Source organism: Puma concolor, chromosome A2 (assembly GCF_028749965.1).
Source record: "Puma concolor isolate L17-30 chromosome A2, mPumCon1.1.hap2, whole genome shotgun sequence".
NCBI lineage: Eukaryota > Metazoa > Chordata > Mammalia > Carnivora > Felidae > Puma > Puma concolor.
In genome coordinates this window covers 86805212-86830972 of record NC_141668.1, presented here as the reverse complement: position 1 = coordinate 86830972, position 25761 = coordinate 86805212, and the positions used below count along the sequence as shown (strand labels likewise).

The window sequence follows — 25761 nt, the reverse complement described above, 5'->3', positions numbered from 1 at the left end:
AGAAGAGCAAACAATTGTTGATGATTATGCCCCCAACTCGAGAGAACCCAAATATATAAATCAATCACAACCATAAACAATCTTATTGGTAAGACTACGGTAATTGTAGGGGACTTTAATACTCCACTTACAACAATGGACAAATCACTTAGGCAGAAAAGCAATAAAGAAACAATCACCTTGAATGATACACTGGACCAGACGGACTTGATAGATACATTCAGAACTTTTCATCCAAAAGTAGCAGAATACACATTCTTCTTGAGTGCACATGCAACATTCTCCAAGACAAATCACATAGTGGGTCACAAAATAGCCCTCAATAAATATAAAAGAAGTGAGATAATACCAGGCATATTTTCAGATCACAAGGCTATGAAACTTGAAATCAACTACAAGAAAAAAAAAATGGGAATCCTCTAAATGCATGGAGGTTAAAGAACTTCCTACTAAAGAATGCATAGGTCAACCTAGCAACTAAAGAAGAAATTAAAAAATATATGGAAATAAATGAAAATTATATATATATATATATATACACATATATATATATGTATGTATGTATATATATATATATATATATATATATATATATATATATATATTTAATACTCTTTCCTCTATTTGTATGTTAGAATAAGACCTCTTCCACATCCCCATCTGACAAAGTAAACCCTATACATATTCAACATTTCTTTTTGTTTTCTGTACCTTATTTTTTGCCAATGCACTAACCACCATCTGACATGCTTTAAATTTCACCTCGTTATCTATTTATTGAACGCTTACCAGAACTAGTGTAAATGCCATGAGGTCAAGAATTTTTATCTGTTTTGCTCTCGACTATATATGGAGAACTTAAAACAGTACCCTGCATGTCTTAGACACTCAACAAATATTTGTTGAATAAAGAAATATGATGCTGTATTTACAAAGATGAATCAAAAAAACAGCCTCTGCCTTTACAGAATTTACAAAACAGTGAGGGGATAAACACAGAACAGATAAAGAAGTAAAGGTGTAACTACAAATACAGAAAAATATGCAAGAAGGAACTAAGACACTGCAATAATAAAGTTGGGGATGTGTGGGGGACTATACTTCTATACAGTGGTTAGGAAATACCTTTATTTGTGTGCCTGAGTGGTTCAGTTGGTTAAGTAGCTGACTTTGGCTCAGGTCACGATCTCATGGTTCGTAAGTTCGAGCCCCGCATCAGGTAAGCTTGGGCCTGCATGGGGTGAGCACATGCCCTGCCTGGGGTGAGGTGAGCACTGCTTTGGTTGAGCTCAAGCCCTGCTTTGGGCTCTGAGCTGACAATGTGGAGCCTGCATGAGATTTTCCCTCTCTCTCCCTCGTTCTTTTCCCCCTCGCTCACTCACGCCTTCTTTCTCTCTCCCCTCCCCTCCAAAAAAGGAAATGCCTTTCTGAAAATGATCATTCAAGCAAAGAGAGAAATATATGTGTATATCCCAAGGCAAGAAACAGATAGATGCAGTCTAGGAAAATACAAGACGGTGGGCAAGTGGTTGAAGCATTACTGGAAACAGAAGGGGACAAATCAGCCTTACAAGCCATTGGAGGGAGTTTGGATTTTAAACAAAGTGCAACAGGTAACGACTGAATAATTTTAATCAGGGATTAAACTGATAGGATTTATATTTTAAAACTTTTTTCTGTGTGTTTTGTGAAGAATGTAGTGGGGAAGAGAGGTGAAGGAGGAATGGAAAGACCAGTTAGGGAGCTCTCATAGCAGGAAAGTAATAATGACTGTCTGGCATAGAATGAGGGGAGACGATCTGCAACTAATTTGGAATACATTTGGGATGTAGAGTCTACAGCAAGTAGTGAATGACTGAATGTGGGAGGTGAAGAAGGTGCCAGAATTAAGGATGCCTCTCTGGTTCCTGGTTAAGCAAATGGATATACAGTAGTATAATTTACTAAGAAAGGGAAAACTGGGATGGGGGGAATCAGATCTTAAATATTAAAACATCTTTGCATTCACAAAATAAATTCTGCTCAACCATGACATTTTATTGATTCTCAGGCTTATTTTTTAACTTAATTTATAATACAAACTTCCTCTACCCAAGCATTATCCATGAAAGCTAGGTTATGGGGAGCTTGGGTGGTTCAGTTAAGCTTCTGATTCTTGATTTGGGCTCAAGTAATGATCTCGTTCATGCATTCAGGCCCCGCATGGGACTCTATGCTGACAGTGCAGAGCCTGCCTGGGATTCTCTCTCTCCATCTCTCTCCCCCTTCCCTGCTCTCTCTCGCTCTCCGTCTCTCTCAAAATAAATAAATAAACATTTAAAAAAAGCTGGATTACAATATGGTTTCTAGAAACCTCTTACTATGAGACTTTGATAATACAAATTTGAGGAAGTTACATAATTGTGGTGACCATCTGGTCCAGTGATTCCAAAACATCTAGCTAGATGGGAGGCTGTTAAGAAGCAGGTTCCTGGGTCCCCACTCACCAAGAGCTTCTAAGTTAAGTTGGGAAAATATAGGTGCTTATCATTCTTTGAGAAGCACTGTTCAGTTTAGGAAAACATATCCATCTTAAACACTGCTGCTTTACTAACTTTAAGAGAGTTAAGGATTGGAGCCTGGGTGGCACGTTGGTTAAGCGCCCGACTTTGGCTCAGGTCATGATCTTGTGATTCATGGGTCTGAGCTCTGCGTCAGGCTCTGTCCTGACAGCTCGGAGCCTAGAGCCTGCTTCGGATTCTGTGTCTCCCTCTCTCTCTGCCCCACTCACGCCCTGTCTCTCTCTGTCTCTCAATAATGAATAAACATTAAAAATATTTTTTTAAAAAAGAGTTCAGGATTGATGAAAATAATCTGTTTTCAGACATCTTTTTTTCTACATAATAAAGTCCAAACTTCGTAGCCCACATTCATTGTTCTAAAGTTTCCACCTAGCTTCTCTCTGGTTATGATTCATATATTCTAACCCCCTCCTACTCTAAGTGTGGTCAATAAATTGGCAGCATTGGCATTGCTACCTGAGGGCTTGTGAAACACACCTACTGAATCAGAATGTGAGTTTTAACAAGCTTTGTAGGTAATCATACACACATTGCAATTTGAGAAACACTGCTCTAAAGGACAAACTGTTTCTCATCTATGACAACTGTTCACTTCTCAGTTCCTGTGCCTCTACATATACTGCTTCCTTCACCTGAAATTCTATTCCTTCTATCTCAAAATGTCTACATTCTCCTTGTTAAGTGTATTACTAAATGTGGGGTGTGTGTCTGTGTGTGTGTGTGTGTGTGTGTGTGTGTGTGTGTGTGTGTGTGTGTGTGTGTGTTTCTTGGCCATTACGAACAGGGTTTTCCCATTGTACTTTAACTGGCTAACTTTGTTATACATGAAATTTGGGGACTATTTCATTTGTCTCATGGGTTTTGATTGCAGCTAGTTTGCCTGATACAAAATCATGTAATTTGCACATTAGAGAAAGCATTTCATCTTCTCTTCTGAGCTTCTACATATATGTGTTTTTTTTTTGGGGGGGGGAGGTGGGGAGGGATTTGCTCTAATTTCCATCTTGTACTGTATGAGATAGTTATCTCCACATATGTCTTATGTCCACCTCTAATGCTCTTTAAAGATTCGTATGTGATTAGTATTTGTAATCTGCTTAAGACTGTGCCTTGCACATATATGTTGCTGAATAAATATCAGGTGACTGAATGAGTGAATGAATAAATAATGTAAACACAAAGTCCAGCCATTCTGAGGTTCCCAGTTCTGAGCTAGGCAATTCTTGAGTCAATGTCAAGGCTCCAAAAGGGTAAGTGTCTCCAGGAAGCCTGAATTTCACCAGAGAGGCAAATACCAAGGTAGCGTGGCTATAACACATTTATATTCTGTGTGCATGGTATACTTTGTATTGTGATGGTGACTATATTTCTGCTGTGGGCCAGAACACAAGCAATCAAACGGATGAGGCAAAATGTACAGTGCAATTAGAGTAACTATGCTTTTAGACAATAGCTTGCCCAACATTCTTCATCCAGTAAAGCTGGGAGATAGTGTTAGGGAGATAGTTCTCCCACACCTGTGCCATTTATCATGTTAATCAAGTCTATTATCCTATGGCCCTGACAAGCCTTATTTATCTCAAAATTGGAGACGGAGACACTATTCTTAGCTCCTTAGCTTCAATGTTTTGTCCTTTCTTTTCTTCTAGACAGGCAACAAAACTGCAAGCATCATGTTTGCACCCCCCCCCCAGTGTCAATGGTGTGCCCATCTTTAATATAATAAATTAGATGTGTGGTGGCTCATGTCTATAGTCTAACATGTTACCAAACTTTATAACATGTGCTGAAACATAATGAGGCAAATACTGAATTCTACAGCAGTACTGTGATATTTTATTAAGGCTCACAATTCAGTCTCTAGAACATAAGTGTAAATACAGGCAGTATCAATAGAGCACAAACAAGATGTCTCTAAGGTTTGATACTAAAAATTTTACAGAACACTGGCTTTCATATGAATATTAGGGTTCGAATTCTACTTTCATCTAAGAGGAGTAGTTTCAATTAAAAATAGCACTGACAGGGGCGCCTGGGTGGCGCAGTCGGTTAGGCGTCCGACTTCAGCCAGGTCACGATCTCGCGGTCCGTGAGTTCGAGCCCCGCATCAGGCTCTGGGCTGATGGCTCAGAGCCTGGAGCCTGTTTCCGATTCTGTGTCTCCCTCTCTCTCTCTGCTCCTCCCCCATTCATGCTCTGTCTCTCTCTGTCCCAAAAATAAATAAACGTTGAAAAAAAAAAAAATTAAAAATAGCACTGACAGTGGCCTTGATCAATAGAGTGGGAGTATGGTTTTATCAAAGTGTGACTTTACTGATTGATTTTAACCTTTGATTAATTGCTATGATCTCCCTTCAGTTTACTTTTTTCTGAAAACTACCCTGAACATTTTTATTTTCAGTATTCATGTGGTTGTGTTGGTGCCAAATACTTCAAGCACCTCTAAAAAGGTGCTATGAAAGTACTTATCAACATCTTTTGGGGGTATTTTCCCTATTTCACTTTGCTCTTGAGGAGGGAGGAGGAAAGCACCTGCACATTGACGCCCTCATGAAATACAAGTCTAGGTCTCCTGGTAGGACCGCAGCTAGCTTCCTGGGCATGCAGCCTGTGAACTAGAACATGGCCACATGCTCAGGCCCCAGCCTTGGGTTAATGTTCCTCTGCAACCATCTTAAAGTTCTTAATAATTTTATCTTTACTTTATGTTTTATAATTGATGTCTGGTGGGACAATGGAACATGGGTATAAGCCACGGAAAATTGTGTAATATGAGGGTCTGTTACCCAATCCTTGTTGTCTCATTCAAACACAGGGCTCATAATGTCCCCATGAGCACACAATTCTAGTGATCCCAGAGTATCAACAAGACTCAAAGGGAGAGTATATGGTAACTATGTTCTGTTTATGGCTGAGTAAGCAAAGGTGTTGACAGCCCAGAAAGGCCATGCTTTCCATATGAAACAGAATTTGCTTTGAATGCAGAACGAAGGCATGGTGTTCTAAGAAACACAAATGATCAAGGAACCTTACTGTAGCCTTTCTTACTTGTATTACTTCCTTTTAGTAGCTGATCACTTATGCTGATAATGAGGATACGAAAGGAAAGGTAAAAATAGGGCAACCCACAGTCTTTTTTCCTTTTAGTTCATCCTTACTCATCAATAAGCTGAAATTAAAGACTGTGGGTACGATGTGCACATATCAAGAAGTAAAATACAAACAGATGAGTTAATTTTGTTCAGCATTTCCACTATTCTGGTAAGAATGAAGTACATGTGCATATAGAAGCTACAGGATATGAATTATGTAATTTCTGTGATTCTGCATACCAGTTAAATCATGCTGTATTTGAATTTAAAACCAACAGTGCACCGTGTAAAAATGGATGGTAAAATCCATGCTAATAATTTAAAATTTTAACTTAGAACAACATTAAATAGGAAATTAAAAAAAAAAAACACCATGATAAGTCAAAAGAGGAACACAAGAAGAAGATAAATAGAATTATATTTTAGCATATTTAATAACACCTCTTTTCCCCCTACTTTTTGAACAAGAGGTCCTAAGTTTTTGGTTTGCAGGAGTCCTTGCGTATGACTGCTGTTTTAGGGGATTCGTGTGTGTGTGTGTGTGTGTGTGTGTGTGTGTGAGTGTAGATCACATTGTCCTCACAATAAAATAATATTTTTTAAGGTTTTCATTACAATGCACAGAGTCATTCTTTTTTTTTTTTTAAATTTTTTTTTTTTTCAACATTTGTTTATTTTTTGGGACAGAGAGAGACAGAGCATGAACGGGGGAGGGGCAAAGAGAGAGGGAGACACAGAATCGGAAACAGGCTCCAGGCTCTGAGCCATCAGCCCAGAGCCCGACGCGGGGCTCGAACTCACGGACCGCGAGATCGTGACCTGGCTGAAGTCGGACACTTAACCGACTGCGCCACCCAGGCGCCCCTGCACAGAGTCATTCTTAAGAGTACTGCAAAGTGGCTCTTCGATACTAAGCATGCTGAAAGAGGGGAGAAAATGGGCAAGAGCTCTGACAACCCACCAAAAATGAGTCCTACTGTTTAACTGATCAAGCAGAAAATGTTTTTTTCTCAGGAACTAGTGTTCTACCTAGGATTCTTATGCTGAAAAAGGTCATTTCTTAAATGGTATTCAGATGGTTGGAAAGTTGAAATGACCTCCTACAAGTAAGCCATTTATCCTTTTCTTGATGATAGGACAGGCCTCAAAAGCATTTATCACCTCTTTATTACTGAAAAAAATGTTGAATGTCAAAGGGGGCACAATTTTCTAGAAGATTCTGTTTTTACCATTTCATTGTAGATTTGTAAGAAAAAAACCAAAAAGCTCTTATTATCATACTTCCATCCAATTAAAGGCCCACTGAAATGAGATGAACTTCTTAAAACTTTTTTTCGGTTTTTTTTGAAAAGCCTAGTGTTTACCAGGAAATGTCAATTTTGTTACTTTCTAACTTGTGGGAACTAGTTTTGTTATTTAGTGTTTTGTTTTTTTTTTCTCATAAGTAATCATAAACGTAACAACTGTTTTAGATCAGGGATAGTCATGAATTTTAATGTATGCACTGGGTGTTTTAAAAGATAAAGAGCTAATTCCAATAGGAGTAGACTGAATTATTTATGTAGGTTGTATCGATTACTTCTGGAATCAGAATTTTCTCTTTTCCTCCCACAGTTAAAATTCCTTTGCCAGTTTTAAAGGTTTTTGTACAACTTCCTGTGTGTCCTATACACTTAAAATTTTCTTTTCGAATTAAAAAACATAGAAATTTTAAACATAAAGTTGACATCTAGCTTTTTGGTGTTTGAATGAAATCTTCCCTGGACATTAGGGAACCATAGTGCTCCTTTGTCCTCAATCTGAGAAATACTTCAGAAAAGAAAAAAATATATATCTTGCACACAGTGGGCAACTGTTTGCTATGGTAAAAGTTACGAGAATTAAATGGAGAGATTCAAACACCTTTTAATGGAACATTGATGAAAAACATCATACTAAATTGTCAATTCATGCTATGGACAAAAATGACGATATTATAACATTTTTTAGTAAGATATGCCCCAAGTTCATCTAGGAGAACCTCTTAGGTAATAAGTAATATAGGGGCAAATATTAGAAGGCCATTGGACCTAATGACTTCTTTTAATCCTTTCTAATTCTTTAATTTTATGACTCCATTACCACTTTCCCTGAAAAGATAATTAACAACAACTGGGAATCTGATTTACTGACATTGTTCTTGGCGGGCATGAGAAAAGATTCGGTCACCTAGCAATCAAAACAATGTAGCCAGATGTTCCTCATCAACAAACTGCCAACACATTTAAGCAGCTATCACTGACTAATGTGGTGGTAATGAAAGCATCTCTTAGCAATGAAATTCAGATATTCATGTACCCTGACATCTGTGATGTCCATTCCATCAACTGAGCTTTTAATGACAATTAACTACATTTTTCACACACTGAATACTGCTCCCTTGTTACAAGGTAACAGACCATATTCCCAGAAAGCCAGAATTTGCAGGGGAAGGAAAGCACTCAAAACCTTGTAATATAAATAGAACACTTGTGGCGAAAGTCCTGTTAAAAGAGGAAATGCATTTGTATTTTGGAATTAAAAGCAAACAATGTATGTGTATTTTAGAAATGTGAAAAGGAATCAATTAACAACTCATACTTAAATGGGAAAAGATTTCTCTCCCCTCCGTGCTCCCACTTCTGTCTGTAAGACCTGGAATGGAGGTCCACTGTTTTTCTATTGAAAAGCTACAGTCAGGCCCTAATCCTTCAGAACTGCTAAGCTGAGCACTCACTATATCTATTCTGTTACCTTTCTGAGCATTTCACCTGTATGAACTCTTTCTATAAAAGGCATATTAAATTAACCTCCTCAACCAGCATTGATTGATATGTTACCAATAATTTTTTAAGATGCAGGAGATAAGAAAATGAAACCAAAGAAGTTATAGAAATAACATTATCTTTCTTATTCTCCTTACTTTAAAAATATTTAATAATTACATGTACAGTTTTAAAAAGAAATTAAATGGCACCTTCTCTTCCATGGTTCCATTTATTTAAAACATTTATAGTGTTTACCTCATATTTTTCAAAAATCTAATCTCACTATTTTTAGGCCATTAATGACTTTCTTTTCTGCAATTTATTTTTTTTTAAAGTTTATCTATTTTTTGAGAGAGATAGAGAAAGCATGAGCAGGGGAGGGGCAGAGAGAGAGGGAGAGAGAGAATCCTTAGCAGGCTCTGCAGGGTCAGCATAGAGCCTGATGTGGAGCTGGAACCCAAGATCCCTGAGATCATGACCTGAGCCCAAATCAGGAGGTGGAATCTTAACAGACTGAGCCACCCAGGTGCTCTGACAACTTATCTTCTTAACATCATCCTATTTACTTGGTGATCATGCCTATTTTCTTTCTTCTATCTTCTTGGTATAATAGAATCATCATTTTTACTTAATTAATATTCACATTCTGACTGTTGTTCAGTATAAAGCCAAGTAGTGTGTAATATAGTTCCTTTCTCATAAAGTTGTTGCTCATTTTGTTTTCTGTTGCATCATATTCTCTAACTCGATCCTTAACTTCTTCCTAGCGTTCCATCAGATAACAGCATGTTCCTTACAGAAGTTTGATTTTTACTGCAAAAGCCATAGTACATTTGATAGATTTATTCCCTTCCTTTTCCTGTAGATTTTCCTTTCTCTTCCTGCTCCAGCAGGTACTTATCTCCTTCTAGACCAGCTGTCTCCTTGGACTTCATTTTACTGCTTGCCAGGAAAGTGATTTTTGACTGACTCACCAATTAAGTAAGTTTGGTATTAATGTCAGATCTGACTGTGCCTGAAATAAGAAATCAGTGAAATGAGACTATAAAGACTGCAAGCTTAAGAAAATAGGCCAAAGTAATTTCTCATAAAAAGACAGAAGATATTTAATCACTCAATCACCACCAAGTATAAAACCTCACATTCTGCTCATAGGAAAATCATAATCAACGTCTGCACTGGGTCCAGTTCCACTCAGTAATACAAGTTCTCTGAGTCTATTGAACTAACTCTTCTGGTTTCTAAATGGGTATCTTGGCACTCATCCAGCTGTCTTGACCTCATGTAAGGTTAATTCTGCAGCCTCAGTTGGAATTTCAGAATGAGGGCCCTGAATGCCAGATAGGTGCTGCCATTTGAATAAGGTTTTCTCATTTGTCTTTTTTGATTGTCTCCCCATAGCATCTCTTAGAGTGATTTGCACCATAGGTATTGTAGTTCCCATTGCACTTGTCACCTTGCAATGTGGCAGCATACCTGGCTCTTTATTAAGATACTGACCTCAATGAAATAAAGAAGAAGATTTAAAATGTTTAACTGCACTCTACCTTCATTGCTTAATATCTATTGCATAAAAAAAAAATTAGAGGTAAACAGGCAGGGCATTTCCTCTCAGAGCCTATCAACTTTTCAGGGACCTACTTTTCTGGGAAACATTAAAGAACTGAAAGTCAAAAAGGTAAGGTTTATTGTATCTAAAATACAGACACTAAAAATTTCAAATTAATAAAGGCTTACTTAATTAAATGTCCAGAAAATATGACAATAGTTAATTATGACATTTAATAAATTATTAAAGTTAAAATACATTTTAATTACATTTGAAACATTTTTTTAGAGGCTAGATGTTTTTACTTCCAAAGAATTTCCAGGTATGCATACTGATTTCCAATAACAACCATTAATAATATTAATGTCAACAGCTGCATCTTGGGAAGGAGGGTTTTCTCATTTTTTTTTACTTTAAAAGACTTCAAAGATAAGGGAAGTTGAAAGAATACTCCAAAGAGTATCAGTATATCTTCAACTAATATTACACAATTGGTAACCTTTTAATAACTCTTAAAACACTTTACGAGCTCGGTTATTGTTCAAACTAACCCTCTCAGGTAGCTCATTTATCATCGTTGGTTTTCAGTTAAGATACCTGAGGCACAGAGAGATTATACCTTGTTCCTAGTCACAAAGCCAGTAAATGGTTGGTCTGGGATTCAAATCTAGAAACTGCCTAAGAGCCCATGTTTATTAAGAAATCATTCCTGTATTAAATGAACTATGCAAAGGTAAATCCTTTATAAATTATTTTGCATCTGAATTATATTTAATGTAGGATGTAGGTGTGTTTTAATATGATTTAGGGAGTGAAATTTCTGAAGTAATAGTGTCTAGAAAGCTTTTTAAAAGGCTGTGGGCAAATAGATGGCAGGGAAGAAGCAGATGTCCTTGGCAGTGCAGCCTGGAGAGATGGAAAAGCTAAGGGAGATATACAAAGACTCCAGATGCATTTATGCATCTGGAAAAGACAGAAGAGGAAAGAAGGAAATGTTTATTTTTGAGAGAGAGAGAGAGAGAGGACAGGGGAGGGGCAGAGAGAGAGGGAGACACAGAATCTGAAGCAGGCTCCAGGCTCCAGTCTCCAAGCTGTCAGCACAGAGCCAGATGTGGGGCTTGGACTCAACAAACTGCAAGATCAGGACCTGAGCCAAAGCTGGACGCTTAACTGACTGAGCCACCCAGGCACCACTCGAATTTCTTTATTTGCAAACTAAAGTTGTTGAAAGAATATCATGTTGCCTGAGACTGTTCAAAACACTTTCATAACTGCTGATATGTCTCCTTTTGCTATCTTCACGGTCCAGTGAAAGAATTATCCCCATTGGACAAGTGGCAATACTGAGGCTCTGTAACATCACGTGCTAACCAGTTGGTAACAAAGACAAGACTAAAACCCAAGCCCCTAACTCTCAGGCCTTTCAATTTCTATAGCCTTATTTACTTCTATTTTTCCTGAAAAATTATATATATTTTTTCTAGTATTGGTGTTGATAGTAGGCAAAATAGAAGGTGACTAATGAGATTTATTTTGATAGCCTTCCAGCAGGGCTCTCTGTCCGAAAGCAGAAATTCTTACTTTTGCTACAAGGCCTAAACTGCCACGAGTACACACATTTGTTAAGGCCCCAGACAGAGCTTTCAGTCTAAAAGACAATGCAATCAAAGTGCTCCCAGAGGTGGTGTATCCTTAGCAGAAATTGGCTCTTTTTCAGGGAAAAGAGCAGAAGGCAGGTATAATTGGCCATGTTTAAACACCCTCTGGGAAAGGGTTTTAGAGCAAGATCCTGGTATGGTGAGGAGGGATGACAACATAAGTGAGTTGTCAATAGTAGAAAGAAAATGTGATGATACTGAAGGTAAAAAGCCAAAAATACTTTGCTTACTTCATCATTTTGCCTGGGGCCAGTTTTGATTTCTTCCTTTCACACAGCACTTGCCCTTCCTAACTAACCTTGAAAGTTTATGAGGGTTTTAAGTGAATATAAAAAATACAAAAGTGATGACTTTCAAGGTCACAGACAATAAAATCTCTCTAACTATGTTTAGGATATCTACCTCTATTGTCCTTCAATCCTACCCTTTCTTCGGAGCAGTATTCTCCAAGTGTGTCCCACTAACAGTGGTTTTAAAAGAAGTGGAAACAGCTGGGATCTGTAGTCATACAAATTTGGGGAATGCTGGCTAATATGTTTAACCCAAACAGATTGAGATTAACAATGCACAGTTGCACATTACAAGTTCTGAGAAGCATGGGTGTGCTTAACTCATTATTTCCCCAATGTATATGCCCATAAAATCTTTTTCATATAACAGCATTTTATGAAATGCTTTGGAAAAATGTTGTCTACTGTACTATCTGTGCAGTAAGAAGACTATACATTTTTTTTTTTACTATATTTAGTTGACATTTAACTGTTCAAATTGTACATGAATCTTTTTAAAATTTTGAGTTTATATAGAATTCAGTTTTATTTCAAAAAAATTTTTAAATATTTACTTATTTTTGAGACAGACAGTGTGAGCAGGGGAGGGGCCAAGAGAAGGACACACTGAATCTGAAGCAGGCTCCAGGCTCTGAGCTGTCAGCACAGGACCTGACGTGGGGCTCGAATTCACAAATGGTGAGATCATGACTCACTGACTGAGCCACCTAGGCGCCCCCCGACTTTTTAAAAAAAATTTTTAATGTTTATTTATTTTTGAGAGAAAGAGAGATGGAGTGTGAGCAGAGGAGGGCATAGAGAAAGGGAGACACAGAATCTGAATCAGTTTTTATTTCAATAATGCTTTTATTATCTAAGGATTCATAGCATACTCTTTAGTAATTCCCTATATTAAGTACAAAAATGGTCAGTTATCTTTTTTTTCAAATATTCTTATCAACTCCAGGATTTTAACATTACATGAATTTTTGGAATGGAAAGACATTTCATGCTCATGGGTTGGAATAACAAATATTATTAAAATGTCTATACTACCCAAAGCAATCTACAGATTTAATGCAATCCCTATTAAAATACCAACAGCATTTTACACAGAACCAGAACAAATAATCCTAAAATTTGTATGGACCACAAAAATCCCCAAATATCCAAAACAAAAAGAAGTATTAGAATCCCAGATTTCAAGTTATACTAGAAGGCTGCAGTAGTCAAACCAGTATGGTACTGGCACAGAAAAATAGACACATTTCAATGGAACAGGATAGAAAGCCCAGAAACAAAGCCATGATTATATGATCAATTAATCTTCAACAAAAGACACAAGAAAATGCAATGGAAAAAGACAGTCTCTTCAACAAATGGTGCTGGGAAAATTGGACACCTATATGCAAAGGAATGAAACTGGACCACTTTCTTCCACTACACAAAAATAAAGTCAAAAGGGAGTAAAGACCTAAATGGCAGAAAACATAAAAAACCTAGAAGAGAGCACAGGCAGTAATTTCTCTGACACTGGGCCTTAGCAACATTTTTAAAAAAAATTTTTTTTTTTTCAACGTTTTTATTTATTTTTGGGACAGAGAGAGACAGAGCATGAACGGGGGAGGGGCAGAGAGAGAGGGAGACACAGAATCGGAAACAGGCTCCAGGCTCTGAGCCATCAGCCCAGAGCCTGACGTGGGGCTCGAACTCGCAGACCGCGAGATCGTGACCTGGCTGAAGTCGGACGCTTAACCGACTGCGCCACCCAGGCGCCCCAACATTTTTTTAAAGTACACTATACTCTCAGTGTGGGGGCTTGTACTCCCATCCCCAAGATCAAGGGTCACATGCCCTACCAACTGAACAAGCCAGGCACCCGATGTAGCAATTTTTCTAATTGTCTCCTGAGGCAAGAGAAACAAAAGCAAAAATAAACTATTGGGACTACAGCAAAATAAAAAGTTTCTGCACAGCATAGGAAACAACCAACAAAATGAAAGGCAACCAGAGAGGCCAAGATGGCGGAATAGCATGGAAGGTTTTTTTGTATCTCTCGTCCCTGAAATGCAGTCAGACCAACACTAAACCGTCCTGCACACCTAGAAAACTGATTTGAGGATGAACACAACAATATGCACAACCTGAACTAAAGAACTCAGCAGGTACTCAGCACAAAATGGTGAACTGTGGGAGATAGAAGCCGCAGAGGGCAGGGAGCTGTTTTTGTTTGCAGAGAGTGGATGGAGTGGGGGGAGGGTATGGAAAAAGCAACCCCCCCCCCCAAAAAAAGCAGCTAGAGAGAAAGTGGAAACAGCCACAGGGACTGAACAAAAAAGAGAGAAAGGGGGGGTTTAAATTTGATTCAGACCCTATAAACAGGGGGAGCATAGAGTCTGAAACTCTGCAGCACAATACCTGGCAGTGCTCTGGTGCAAATCCTTAGGAGCAGAGAACGAAGTCTGAAGGGTCCTCGGGCCCCATGGGGAGAAGCAGTTCCCCTGCTGGGAGGACATTTAGTAGAGGCTGTGAGGCCACCTGGACCCAGCAGACCCCAGAGAACAACCACATTCGTTGGTACTGGAACAAGGACATTAAGGGTGAAGCCTGGTGCCAGATGTGTGTTGTGATTTTCCATAAACCCTGACATGCTGCTGCTACAAGATCATGGGAACTTTTTCCGGGGGTGGCCTGGCACCCAGCCACAGGCTCTGAGAATTGACAGCAGCACAATCTCTGGAACGTTTCTGGGGGTGGGCCAGCACCTGGCCATTGGCTTGGCAAGACCATCCCCCAGAAGGTCTGAGCGGGTCAAAGCCATAGTCCCTCAGAAGTGAGGAGTTGGGAAACACAGCCCGTTTGAGATAAAACTCAGGACAGAGGTGCCACCTGGCAGCCTGACAGCTTGGTCAAAGTGTAGAAGCAGGGAGTGGATGGAAGCTGGAGACAAAGGAGGGATGTTTGATTGCCAGTCATGGAGAGCACAGAGTTCCAATACTAGAGACTGAAGAGTTTCGTGATGCCATTTTCACCCCTCCCGTGCATGTGCATACATGCCTACACAGGCCACAGCAATCTACCTGAGTAAGCTAAGCAGCTCTATTTAGTGGAGAATGGAACCATTACACTAAACCCCACACAACTGGGCCAACAGTGCTTTTAACAAACAAGTCTCTCCACCTGCTTAGTTTAGGGACCATAGCTTCATAGCTTGACTTCTATGGGAAACCAGATGTAATTTCAATCATACTTCATTCTCTTTGCTAGTCCTCTTATTCATTTTTTTTTTCTTTTCTTTTCTTATTCTTGAATACAGAAAGAGAAAAAACTATTTTTCCATTTTTTAAAAGATTTTTCTTTGATTGTTTCTACTGTATTTTTTTACATTTTGTGAATATTTAAAATTCTAATTTACTTTCATCATTTTATTTTATTAATTTTTTCAAATTTTCAAACATTTTCTTTTTTTCCCCTTTTTTCTTTTTTCCTTTTCTTATATTTCCCTTTTTTCTCTAATCTATCAATCTTCTTTCAACAACCAGACCAAAACACACCTAGGATCTGGCATCTTTTGTTTGTTTTCTTTGTGTTGTTTTTAATTTTTTAATTTAATTTTTTACTTTATTAATTCTTTTTCTTCCTCCAAAATGACAAAATGAAGGAATTCACCCCACAAGAAAGAACAGGAAGAATTGACAGCCAGGGAATTAATCAACACAGATACAAGCAAGATGTCTGAACCAGGATTTAGAATTATGATAATAAGAATACTAGCTGGGGTTTAAAATAGATCAGAATCCCTTTCTGTGGAGATGAAAGAAGTAAAACCTGGTCAGGATGAAATAAAAAATGCTGTAAGTGAGCAGGAATCTCGAATGGATGCCATGGTGGCAAGGATGGATGAGGCAGAGCAGGAAATTAGTGATATAGAGGACAAACTTACAAAGAACAATGAAGCAGAGGAAAAGGGGGAGACTAAGGCAAAAGAGCATGAAATAAAAATTAGAGAACTCAGTGACTCTTTAAAAAGGAATAACATCAGAATCATAAGGGTCCCAGAAGACAAAGAGAGAGAAAAAGGGGTAGAAAATTTATGTGAGCAAATCATAGCAGAAAACTTTCCTAACCTGGAGAAAGACACAAACATCAAAATCCAGGAAGCACAGAGGATTACTGTTAGATTCAACAAAAACCGACCATCAACAAGGCAAATTCACAAAATACTCAGGCAAAAAAAGAATAATGAAAACAGCAAAGGAAAAAAAAAATCCTTAACCTACAAAGGAAGATGGATCAGGTTTGCAGCAGACCTATCCATAGAAAGTTGGCAGGCCAGAAAGGAAGGCAGGATACATTCAATGTGCTGAATTGGAAAAATATGCAGCCAAGAATTCTTTACCCAACAAGGCTGTCATTCAAAATAGAAGGAGAGAAAATTTTCCCAAACACAAATTATAGGAGCTCATGACCACAAAACCAGGCCTGCAAGAAATTTTAAGGGGGACTCTGTGAGGGGAGAAAATATAGGGGGAAAAAAAAGCAAGAAAGACTAGAGAGGGCCAGAAACTCCAACTTTACAGGCAACATAATGGCAATAAATGCATATCTTTCAGTACTCACTCTAAACGTCAATGGTCTAAAAGCTCCAATCAAAAGACATAGGGTGACAGAATGGATAAGAAAGCAAGATACATCTATATGCTGTTTACAAGAGACCCACTTAGACCTAAAGACACCTTTAGATTGAAAATAAAGGGATGGAGAGCAGAACGGAGTCGCCGGAGCCAAGCGCAGACGAGAGGCCCACGGAAGAGGGGCCCCTCCTGAAGTGGATCACCTAAGGAGAAGCAAGCTAAGCCTGCCCCTCCTGGCCCCGTGCACCTTGCCTACCCACCCCAGCTAAGACGCCAGATCCCCACCATCACAAGCCTGGCAGTGTGCAAGTAGCCCAGACAGGCCACCCCACCCCACAGTGAATCCCGCCCCTAGGAGAGGGGAAGAGAAGGCACACACCAGTCTGACTGTGGACACAGCGGCGGGCTGGGGGCAGACATCAGGTCTGACTGCGGCTCCGCCCACCAACTCCAGTTATACACCACAGCACAGGGGAAGTGCCCTGCAGGTCCTCACCACGCCAGGGACTATCCAAAATGACCAAGCGGAAGAATTCCCCTCAGAAGAATCTCCAGGAAATAACAACAGCTAATGAGCTGATCAAAAAGGATTTAAATAATATAACAGAAAGTGAATTTAGAATAATAGTCATAAAATTAATCGCTGGGCTTGAAAACAGTATAGCTGACAGCAGAGAATCTCTTGCTACAGAGATCAAGGGACTAAGGAACAGTCACGAGGAGCTGAAAAACGCTTTAAACGAAATGCATAACAAAATGGAAACCACCACGGCTCGGATTGAAGAGGCAGAGGAGAGAATAGGTGAACTAGAAGATAAAGTTATGGAAAAAGAGGAAGCTGAGAAAAAGAGAGATAAAAAAATCCAGGAGTATGAGGGGAAAATTAGAGAACTAAGTGATACACTAAAAAGAAATAATATACGCATAATAGGTATCCCAGAGGAGGAAGAGAGAGGGAAAGGTGCTGAAGGGGTACTTGAAGAAATCATAGCTGAGAACTTCCCTGAACTGGGGAAGGAAAAAGGCATTGAAATCCAAGAGGCACAGAGAACTCCCTTCAGACGTAACTTGAATCGATCTTCTGCACGACATATCATAGTGAAACTGGCAAAATACAAGGATAAAGAGAACATTCTGAAAGCAGCAAGGGGTAAACGTGCCCTCACATATAAAGGGAGACCTATAAGACTCGTGACTGATCTCTCTTTTGAAACTTGGCAGGCCAGAAAGAATTGGCACGAGATTTTCAGTGTGCTACACAGAAAAAATATGCAGCCGAGAATCCTTTATCCAGCAAGTCTGTCATTTAGAATAGTAGGAGAGATAAAGGTCTTCCCAAACAAACAAAAACTGAAGGAATTTGTCACCACTAAACCAGCCCTCCAAGAGATCCTAAGGGGGACCCTGTGAGACAAAGTACCAGAGACATCACTACAAGCATAAAACATACAGACATCACAATGACTCTAAACCCATATCTTTCTATAATAACACTGAATGTAAATGGACTAAATGCGCCAACCAAAAGACATAGGGTATCAGAATGGATAAAAAAACAAGACCCATCTATTTGCTGTCTACAAGAGACTCATTTTAGACCTGAGGACACCTTTAGATTGAGAGTGAGGGGATGGAGAACTATTTATCATGCGACTGGAAGCCAAAAGAAAGCTGGAGTAGCCATACTTATATCAGACAAACTAGACTTTAAATTAAAGGCTGTAACAAGAGATGAAGAAGGACATTATATAATAGTGACAGGGTCTATCCATCAGGAAGAGCTAACAATTATAAATGTCTATGCGCCGAATACCGGAGCGCCCAAATATATAAAACAATTACTCATAAACATAAGCAACCTTATTGATAAGAATGTGGTAATTGCAGGGGACTTTAACACCCCACTTACAGAAATGGATAGATCATCTAGACACACGGTCAATAAAGAAACAAGGGCCCTGAATGAGACATTGGATCAGATGGACTTGACAGATATATTTAGAACTCTGCATCCCAAAGCAACAGAATATACTTTCTTCTCGAGTGCACATGGAACATTCTCCAAGATAGATCATATACTGGGTCACAAAACAGCCCTTCATAAGTTTACAAGAATTGAAATCATACCATGCATACTTTCAGACCACAATGCTATGAAGCTTGAAATCAACCACAGAAAAACGTCTGGAAAACCTCCAAAAGCATGGAGGTTAAAGAACACCCTACTAACGAATGAGTGGGTCAACCAGGCAATTAGAGAAGAAATTAAAAAATACATGGAAACAAACGAAAATGAAAATACAACAATCCAAACGCTTTGGGACGCAGCGAAGGCAGTCCTGAGAGGAAAATACATTGCAATCCAGGCCTATCTCAAGAAACAAGAAAAATCCCAAATACAAAATCTAACAGCACACCTAAAGGAACTAGAAGCAGAACAGCAAAGGCAGCCTAAACCCAGCAGAAGAAGAGAAATAATAAAGATCAGAGCAGAAATAAACAATATAGAATCTAAAAAAACCGTAGAGCAGACCAACGAAACCAAGAGTTGGTTTTTTGAAAAAATAAACAAAATTGACAAACCTCTAGCCAGGCTTCTCAAAAAGAAAAGGGAGATGACCCAAATAGATAAAATCATGAATGAAAATGGAATGATTACAACCAATCCCTCAGAGATACAAACAATTATCAGGGAATACTATGAAAAATTATATGCCAACAAATTGGACAACCTGGAAGAAATGGACAAATTCCTGAACACCCACACTCTTCCAAAACTCAATCAGGAGGAAATAGAAAGCTTGAACAGACCCATCACCAGCGAAGAAATTGAATCGGTTATCAAAAATCTCCCAACAAATAAGAGTCCAGGACCAGATGGCTTCCCAGGGGAGTTCTACCAGACGTTTAAAGCAGAGATAATACCTATCCTTCTCAAGCTATTCCAAGAAATAGAAAGGGAAGGAAAACTTCCAGACTCATTCTATGAAGCCAGTATTACTTTGATTCCTAAACCAGACAGAGACCCAGTAAAAAAAGAGAACTACAGGCCAATATCCCTGATGAATATGGATGCAAAAATTCTCAATAAGATACTAGCAAATCGAATTCAACAGCATATAAAAAGAATTATTCACCATGATCAAGTGGGATTCATTCCTGGGATGCAGGGCTGGTTCAACATTCGCAAATCAATCAACGTGATACATCACATTAACAAAAAAAAAGAGAAGAACCATATGATCCTGTCAATCGATGCAGAAAAGGCCTTTGACAAAATCCAGCACCCTTTCTTAATAAAAACCCTTGAGAAAGTCGGGATAGAAGGAACATACTTAAAGATCATAAAAGCCATTTATGAAAAGCCCACAGCTAACATCATCCTCAACGGGGAAAAACTGAGAGCTTTTTCCCTGAGATCAGGAACACGACAGGGATGCCCACTCTCACCGCTGTTGTTTAACATAGTGCTGGAAGTTCTAGCATCAGCAATCAGACAACAAAAGGAAATCAAAGGCATCAAAATTGGCAAAGATGAAGTCAAGCTTTCGCTTTTTGCAGATGACATGATATTATACATGGAAAATCCGATAGACTCCACCAAAAGTCTGCTAGAACTGATACATGAATTCAGCAAAGTTGCAGGATACAAAATCAATGTACAGAAATCAGTTGCATTCTTATACACTAACAATGAAGCAACAGAAAGACAAATAAAGAAACTGATCCCATTCACAATTGCACCAAGAAGCCTAAAATACCTAGGAATAAATCTAACCAAAGATGTAAAGGATCTGTATGCTGAAAACTATAGAAAGCTTATGAAGGTAATTGAAGAAGATTTAAAGAAATGGAAAGACATTCCCTGCTCATGGATTGGAAGAATAAATATTGTCAAAATGTCAATACTACCCAAAGCTATCTACACATTCAATGCAATCCCAATCAAAATTGCACCAGCATTCTTCTCGAAACTAGAACAAGCAATCCTAAAATTCATATGGAACCACAAAAGGCCCCGAATAGCCAAAGTAATTTTGAAGAAGAAGACCAAAGCAGGAGGCATCACAATCCCAGACTTTAGCCTCTACTACAAAGCTGTCATCATCAAGACAGCATGGTATTGGCACCAAAACAGACACATAGACCAATGGAATAGAATAGAAACCCCAGAACTAAACCCACAAATGTATGGCCCACTCATCTTTGACAAAGCAGGAAAGGACATCCAATGGAAAAAAGACAGTCTCTTTAACAAATGGTGCTGGGAGAACTGGACAGAAACATGCAGAAGGTTGAAACTAGACCACTTTCTCACACCATTCACAAAAATAAACTCCAAATGGATAAAGGACCTGAATGTGAGACAGGAAACCATCAAAACCTTAGAGGAGAAAGCAGGAAAGGCCTCTCTGACCTCAGCCGTAGCAATCTCTTACTCGACACATCCCCAAAGGCAAGGGAATTAAAAGCAAAAGTGAATTCCTGGGACCTTATGAAGATAAAAAGCTTCTGCACAGCAAAGGAAACAACCAACAAAACTAAAAGGCAACCAACGGAATGGGAAAAGATATTTGCAAATGACATATCGGACAAAGGGCTAGTATCCAAAATCTATAAAGAGCTCACCAAACTCCACACCCGAAAAGCAAATAACCCAGTGAAGAAATGGGCAGAAAACATGAATAGACACTTCTCTAAAGAAGACATCCGGATGGCCAACAGGCACATGAAAAGATGTTCAGCGTCGCTCCTTATCAGGGAAATACAAATCAAAACCACACTCAGGTATCACCTCACGCCAGTCAGAGTGGCCAAAATGAACAAATCAGGAGACTATAGATGCTGGAGAGGATGTGGAGAAACGGGAACCCTCTTGCACTGTTGGTGGGAATGCAAATTGGTGCAGCCACTCTGGAAAGCAGTGTGGAGGTTCCTCAGAAAATTAAAAATAGACCTACCCTATGACCCAGCAATAGCACTGCTAGGAATTTATCCAAGGGACACAGGAGTACTGATGCATAGGGGCACTTGTACCCCAATGTTCATAGCAGCACTCTCAACAATAGCCAAAGTATGGAAAGAGCCTAAATGTCCATCAACTGATGAATGGATAAAGAAATTGTGGTTTATATACACAATGGAATACTACGTGGCAATGAGAAAAAATGAAATATGGCCTTTTGTAGCAACGTGGATGGAACTGGACAGTGTGATGCTAAGTGAAATAAGCCATACAGAGAAAGACAGATACCATATGGTTTCACTCTTATGTGGATCCTGAGAAACTTAACAGGAACCCATGGGGGAGGGGAAGGAAAAAAAAAAAAAAAAAGAGGTTAGAGTGGGAGAGAGCCAAAGCATAAGAGACTGTTGAGAACTGAGAACAAACTAAGGGTTGATGGGGGGTGGGAGGGAGGAGAGGGTGGGTGATGGGTATTGAGGAGGGCACCTTTTGGGATGAGCACTGGGTGTTGTATGGAAACCAATTTGACAATAAATTTCATATATAAATAAAAAAAAAATAAAATAAAATAAAGGGATGGAGAACCATCTATCATGCTAATGGTCACCGAAAGAAAGCCAGAGTGGCCATACTTATATCAGACAATCTAAATATTAAAATAAAGACTGTAACAAGAAATGAAGGGTATTATATCATAATTAAGGGGTGTATCCACCAAGAAGACCTAACGATTGTAAACATTTATGCCCCAAATGTGAAAACACCCAAATATATAAATCATTTAATCACAAACATAAAGAAACTCATTGATAATAATACCATAATAATAGGGGACTTCAATACCCCACTTATAACAATGGACAGATCGTCTAAACAGAAAATCAACAAGAAAACAATGGCTTTGAATGACACACTGGACCAGATTGACTTAACAGATATATTTAGAACATTTCACCCTAAAGCAGCAGAATACATATTCTTCTCGGGTGAAAATGGAACATTCTCCAGAATAGATCACACACTGGGACATAAATCAGCCCTCAACATGTACAAACAGATCAATATCATACTGTGAATATTTTCAGACCACAACACTATGAAATTTAAAATCAACCACAAGAAAAAATTTGGAAATATAACAAATACTTGGAGACTAAAGAACATCCTACTAAAGAATGAATGGGCTAACCAAGAAATTAAAGAGAAAATTAAAAAGTGCATGGTAGCCAAAGAAAATGATAACACCACAGCCCAAAACCTCTGGGACGCAGCAAAGGCAGTCATAAGAAGGAAGTATATAGCAATCCAGGCCTACCTAAAGAAGGAAGAAAGTTCTGAGATACACAAACTAACCTTACACCTTAAAGAGCTGGGGAAAAAAAAAAACAGCCAATAAAAACCCAAACCAGCAGAAGACAGGACATAAGAAATATCAGAGCAGAAATCAATGCTATCAAAACCAAAAAAGCACTAGAATAGATCAATGAAACCAGGAGCTGGTTCTTTGAAAGAATTAACAAAATTGATAAACCCCTAGCCAGTTTGATCAAAAATAAAAGGAAAGGAGCCAAATAAATAAAATCAAGAATGAAAGAGGAGAGATCACAACCAACTGCAGAAATATAAACACTAATAAGAGACTATTATGAGTAATTATATGCCAATAAAATGGGCAATGTGGAAGAAATGGACAATTTCCTAGAAACATATAAACTACCAAAACAGAAACAGGAAGAAATAGAAAATTTGAACAGACCCATAACGAGTAAAGAAATTGAATTAGTAATCAAAACTCTACAAAAACACAAGAGTCCAGGGCCAGATGGCTTTACAGGGGAATTCTACCAAACATTTAAAGAAGAATTAACACCTATTTTCTTGAAGCTGTTCCAAAAAACAGAAATGGAATGAAAACTTCCAAACTCTTTCAATGAAGCCAGAATTACCTTGAATCCAAAACCAGACAAAGACCCCACTTAAAAGGAAAACTATAGACCAATTTCCCTGATGAACATGGATGCAAAAATCCTCAACAAGATACTAGCCAACCAGATCTAACAATATGTTAAAAAAAGTATTCACCACGACCAAGTGGGATTTGTACCTGGGATGCAGGGCTGGTTCAATATTCACAAAACAATCAATGTGATACATCACATCAATAAAAGAAAGGACAAGAACCACATGATCCTCTCAATAGATGCAAAGAAAGCATTTGACAAAATACAGCATCCTTTATTGATAAAAACACTCAAGAAAATAGGGATAGAAGGATTATACCTCAAGATCATAAAAGTCATATATGAAATACCCCCTGCTAATATCATCCTCAATGGAAAAAAACTGAGAGCTTTACCCCTAATGTCAGGAACACGTCAGGGATGTCCACTCTCGCCATTGTTATTCAACATAGTATTGGAAGTCTTAGCCTCAGCAATCAGACAACACAAAGGAATATAAGGCATCCAAATCTGCCAGGAGGAAGTCAAACTTTCAGTCTTCACAGATGAAATTATATAGAAAACCCAGAAGATTCCACCAAAGAACTGCTAGAACTGGTCCATGAATTCAGCAAGGTCATAGGATATAAAATCAATGCACAAAAATTGGTTGCATTCCATACACTAATAATGAAGCAACAGAAAGAGAATTCAAGGAATTGATCCCAGTTACAACCACACCAAAAACCATAAACTACCTAGGAATAAACATAACCAAAGAGGTGAAAAATCTATACACTGAAAACTATAGAAAGCTTATGAAAGGAACTGAAGACACAAAAAAATGGGAAAATATTCTATGCTCCTGGATTGGAAGAACACTGTTAAAATGTTGGTACTACCCAAAGCATTCTACATATTCAATGCAATCTCTATCAAAATAACACCAAAATTCTTCACAGAGCTAGAATAAACAATTCTAAAATTTGTATGGAATTATAAAAGACTTCCCACACTCCCAGACTTCAAGACATATTACAAAGCTGTAATCATCAAGACAGTACTGGCACAAAAATAGATCAATGGAACAGAATAGAGAACCTGGAAATGGACCCACAAACGTATGGCCAACTAATCTTTGACAAAACAGGAAAGAAAATCCAATGGAATAAAGGCAGGCTCTTCACTAAATGGTGCTGGGAAAACTGGACAGTGACATGCAGAACAATGAACCTAGACCACTTTCTTACACCGTACACAAAAATAAACTCAAAATGGATGAAATGGACCTAAATGTAAGAAAGGAAGCCATCAAAATCCTTGAGGAGAAAGCAGGCAAAAACCTCTTTGATCTTGGCTGCAGCAACTTCTTACTCAACACATCTCCAGAGGCAAGGGAAACAAAAGAAAAAATGAACTCCTGGAACCTCATTCTGGGGCTCCTGGGTGGCTCAGTTGGTTGAGCGTCCAACTTTGGCTCAAGTCATGATCTCATGATCTGTGAGATCAAGCCCTCCATCGGGCTCTGTGCTGACAGTTCAGAGCCTGGAGCCTGCTTAGGATTCTGTGTCTCCCTCTCTCTCTGTCCCTCCCCCACTCATGCTCTGTCTCTCTCCCTCTGTCAAAAATAAGTAAACATTAAAAAAAAGAAAAAAAGAAAGAAAAAGCTTCTGCACAGCAAAGGAAACAATCGGCAAAACTAAAAGGCAACTGACGTAATGGGAGAAGATATTCGCAAATGACATATCTGATAAAGAGGTGGGATCCAAAATCTATAAAGAACTTATCAAACTCAACACTCAAAAAACAAATAATCCAGTGAATAAATGGGCAAAAGACATGAATAGACACTTCTCCAAAGAAGACATCCAGATGGGAAACAGACACGTAAAAGCATGCTCCACATCACTCATCATCAGGGAAATACAAATCAAAACCACACTGAGATATCACCTCACACCTATCAGAATGGTTAACATTAAAAACTCAGGCAACAACAGATGTTGGTGAGGATGCAGAGAAAGAGGATCTCTTTTGCACTGCTGGTGGGAATACAAACTGGTGCAGCCACTCTGGAAAACAGTGTGGAGGTTCTCCAAAAAATTAAAACTAGAATTACCATATGACCCAGCAATTGCACTACTAGGTATTTATCCAAGGGATACAGGTATGCTGTTTCCAAGGGGCACATACACCCAAATGTTTATTTATTTATTTTTTTTAATTTTTTTTCAACGTTTATTTATTTTTGGGACAGAGAGAGACAGAGCATGAACGGGGGAGGGGCAGAGAGAGAGGGAGACACAG

At 38.7% G+C, this 25761-nt stretch overlaps 1 protein-coding gene across 9 annotated transcripts in view; it reads right to left on the bottom strand.

Moving 5' to 3' along the window:
• Nucleotides 1-25761, bottom strand: part of MAGI2 (membrane associated guanylate kinase, WW and PDZ domain containing 2) — a 1355992-nt gene that overhangs the window by 1090814 nt on the left and 239417 nt on the right. The window lies entirely within an intron of this gene.